The sequence below is a fragment of the Mastomys coucha genome, unplaced genomic scaffold, assembly GCF_008632895.1.
Source record: "Mastomys coucha isolate ucsf_1 unplaced genomic scaffold, UCSF_Mcou_1 pScaffold7, whole genome shotgun sequence".
Lineage (NCBI taxonomy): Eukaryota > Metazoa > Chordata > Mammalia > Rodentia > Muridae > Mastomys > Mastomys coucha.
In genome coordinates, this window is record NW_022196913.1 from 83,651,592 (window position 1) to 83,655,754 (window position 4,163).

Consider the following 4,163-nt stretch of genomic DNA (forward strand, 5'->3'; position numbering starts at 1 on the left):
ACCCACACACCTCAGAGGAATCATCTGGTCATACCTACCGGTAAGACATCTGAGCAAAATAACAAAGGTACATAAAGTTTGGAATAGTTGCTCGAGGAAGTATGAAGGAGCTATAGCTGTGTAAGCAAACACAGTGATGTGTCTGTAGGGCACCACACTAACCTCTGTCTTGAAAGTTTCTCCTTAGGAAGAGATCTCACAGGAACCTAGAGACTTCAATAGAGAAGCAGAGCTGTACTACATGAGTGCTACACTTATGCAGCTTCAGGGACCACTGATGAACTCACCTGCTGTAGGGAGTGTGCCTGGAAGATGGTTCCAGCTGCTGCCTCCTCACTCATCTACTGCTGTTCTTGCACTGAGACATGGTTCCTGATGTTTGCTCTCATTTAGTAACTGTCTATGACAGGGATCTATGACTTGTCCATTCAAATAAGATATAACACTAGTTATTTGGATATTCCTTGAAATATTAATATATCATGTATTATGCATACATTTTTTTTCATTCTTTAGGATAGGATTTTTATAATATAAAATCACATGTTTTAGCTGTAGACATGAAGCTGAGGAAATATCAAGAATTGTATGAAATATTCTATTGTTCACAAGTAAAGGAACAAACAATGCTGAAAAGTACTAGAATATAAGCAAGCTTACGAAATATTTTAGACAGATTAATCATTGAAAAATTTGGATAAGATAATTTGTTTTATTTATACAAACTTTATTTTCTTGATGTGTGTGTGAATGTGTGTGTGTGTTTGTGTGTGTGTGTGTGTGTGTGTATTTGAGTGTGTGTGTACATATGGCAGTGGTCAACTCTCACAGTCTTTATCCATCACTGTATTTTTTGAGATAGGCCCTATCTCACAGTTTGGCTATATTGGCAACCCAGTGAGCCCCAGGATCTGTAAATCTTTATTTTCCCAACACAAGTTTTATATTTTGTGTTGCTATACCCAACTTTTAGGTGGGTATGAGGGATTTGAACTCATGTGCTCATGCTTATGCAGCAAGCACTTTACCCATTAAATTATATCTAAAGTTCCTTATGCACTTCTAAAATTACATTTCTTTTAGCCCAACACTCTCATAGCTGGGAAGTTTTCATAGTTGCCTAAGTAAAAGGATATAGGAATAAATAGGCAAACAGAGGAACAAACAAACAAACAAAAATATAAACTTGTGGTCATTAATATTCATTGAGTGCTTATGTGAAATAGATCATTTGAAAGTCTAGCTTTAAAAGTCCATTTTAGCTTCCAGTTTCTATCTGTGCCTGGAGCTGATCCTGTGCCACAGCTCTCCATACCCAAATATCTCCAGGAGAGAGTTGGTCTGCCAGGAGTGCTGACACACCTGTGAGCACAGGAAAGACAACCACTTTCACTCAAATTCCTGGCACAAGAGGGACCTGCCCAGAGGCATCAAGGAAACCAAGGAAAAGCTGGGAACAGGATTCTTCCAGTTTCTCACTGCAACTGAGAGCTGACCCTGTGCCACAACTCTCCATATGCAAATTCCTTCTGGAAACAGTCTCCCAGGAGTACTGACACACAGACTAGTAGGGAAGATAAGCCACAGTAAGAGACAGAAAGATCAGCTAACACCAGAGATAACCAGATGTCTGGGGAGGGGGAATTCCCTGTGTCCCAACACCCACCCGTGGTAAGGGTGGTCAAACTCCCCCGTGTCCTGCCTCCCTGAACGGCCGAGCCATGTGGCGGATCCATAACCCTACAGATAGTATGGCAGAGCTGACCCTGGTGGCAGGGGCAGCTCCAAGGACATTGCTTCATCTGCCCTGAGGTGACATGAGTGCAGAGGTGATGCCCCTGTCTTGCCCCTCATCATAAATGCCAGTCAGGAGAACTGGCCCTGGGGTCATGAGAGTGGGTGAGCTGGCCCTCCCCCTTGCCTACTGCAGCGCTCAGGAAGGAGAGTGGGCCATGCACCTTGCCAGGGCAACACAGTGGAGCTGACTCTGATGGTGAAGGCACAAGTGAGGCAGCACCAAGAGGATTGGAGCCAGAGAGCTAGCTCACCCAGTCTCTCTCAACATGCCAATACTTGGGAGAATGGACCCTGAACCTTGACTAGGCAGTACAGTGGAGCTGGCTCTGAAGCTGTGTGGGTGGGTATGGATGAGCTGGCCTCAAGAGCATGAGATCAGGAGTACTGAGGTGGGCTGACCAGCTCAGCTACCACCCACGTCCAAACTCAGGGCTCTGAACTGGCCCATCCCAAAATCTTATCATCTGCAAAATGGTTGGGACACTTGAGAGGGCCAGTTCTGTTGTTCCAAAACTTCAGGACCTCCATGACCGGGAGGAATGCAGATGAAGATCTGATACTGATGGTGTCACAGAAACCTGAGATCTCAAAATAGACCAATGACTCATTGCAATGAACATTTGCAAGTGAAGATGTGCGGACAGAGGGGTATACTATAAGGCACCCTGTGACGTAATACAGCTTCCATGATGAGATGTTTTCTATGCTTTTTGTTTTTGTTTTTGTTGTTGTTGTTTATTGGTCTGTGTGGTTTTTTTGGGGGGAGGGGGCTGCAGGTGAATGGCAGATATGAGGCGATGGGTGACAGAGGGGCTGAGATATGTGATGTGAAACACAAAGAATCGATAAAAATTAAAGCCGTATAATTTGAAGGAGTATTCTAACTTTAAAATTATAAAATATTAAAAAAAGCTTTTGTGCTGATTTTACAATATGAATAAATTCAGCTTTTTGGTTTGGGTTTTAGAAAAAAGGTTAATTTTATTTTTTTCAGTTATGAAGTACAGTTCAAAAGTAAAAACAAAATTAAAAATGTGAAGACCACAGCAAATAGAAAATGTTATACAAAAATTCTTTCTAGAATATAGAACCTATCGAATAAAATAAATATTCTCTAAATGCTTTTGTTTTGTATAAAGTTTACATCCCTGAGAAAGTTAGAACTGGATCCTACTTAGTAATATTTCACAAATTCCGGGACATATTTTTTTCTTAATAGAAACAGAAAAAAATAAAATGGTTTATAGCAGAGTCCTTTCTTGTAGCTCCAAAAAAATCAATCAGATTGAATATCTGTTCTAATATACTACAGATATTAATTTATTTCCAAAATAACTTTCCACCCACTCTCCATTATTTTAACTGACACTTCCTGATTACCCAAGCAACTCTGATCTGTGCTCCACTCATTCATATTTACCTCATTCCGTGTCTGACCTAGTCGGCAAGCGATCTAAGGGATGAGAGTTCTGACCCCTATGCTCTCAGGCTCATCCTCTACTCAGAATGAAGGAGCTGCTCTCTTAGGAGAATCTCCTCCGAACATCTAGTTATTGCTGAGGGCTGTGTAGAAAGACACCTTTCCATTGTGTTTGCAGCCATTGCCTCACTGCCACTGCCCTATAACACCAGTGCTGTCTCTCCCCTGTCTTGTCTTGCTCCAGCCGAAGGAGAAGGGAGTTAAGTAAGGATGTACCCATATCATGGCTGGTACGAAGCAGACTTCCTGCAAATCCACCAGTGGTAAAGCACCCAGGAAAGAATTGACTACAAAAGCCACTCGTAAGAGTGCGCCCTCTACTGGAGGGGTGAAGAAAGCTCATTTTTACAGGCCGGGCCCTGTGGTGCTCCAAGGAACCAGAAGCTATCAGAAGTCCGCTGAACTTCTGACTCACAAGCTACTTCTCCAGCGACTGGTACAAGATATTGCTCAGGACTTAGAAACAGACCTGCGCTTCCAGAGTTCAGGGGGCAGGTGAGGCCTATCTAGCCGGCCTTTTTGAAGAAACCAACCTGTGTGTTATATATGCCAAAAGTGTAACAATTATACCAAAAGATATCTAGCTAGCACGGCGCATACATGGGGAACGTGCTTAAGACTCCACTTTGAGGAGAAACATTTCATTCGCAAAATCCTGTTGTAAGTAGTTCTGAACAATAGATATTTTTCCTATGGGGTCAAAAGGCACCTAAGTTTATGATTGTAAGTGGAAAAATAGAGGACGGAATCAGGTATTGGCAGCTTCTACCCCACTTTCATTTATGTGTGAATGTTTAATATAAATGTAAGATATAAAGCATTTATGCAAGCAAAATCAGTGGACACACTTCAACACCTTAACAGGTTTATTTATAATTGCTAAATT

The 4,163-nt window shown here is 42.0% G+C and overlaps 1 pseudogene; it reads left to right on the top strand.

Moving 5' to 3' along the window:
• Positions 1-3,500: 3,500 nt before the first annotated feature.
• LOC116082251 lies at positions 3,501-3,894 on the top strand (annotated as a pseudogene).
• Positions 3,895-4,163: the final 269 nt, after the last annotated feature.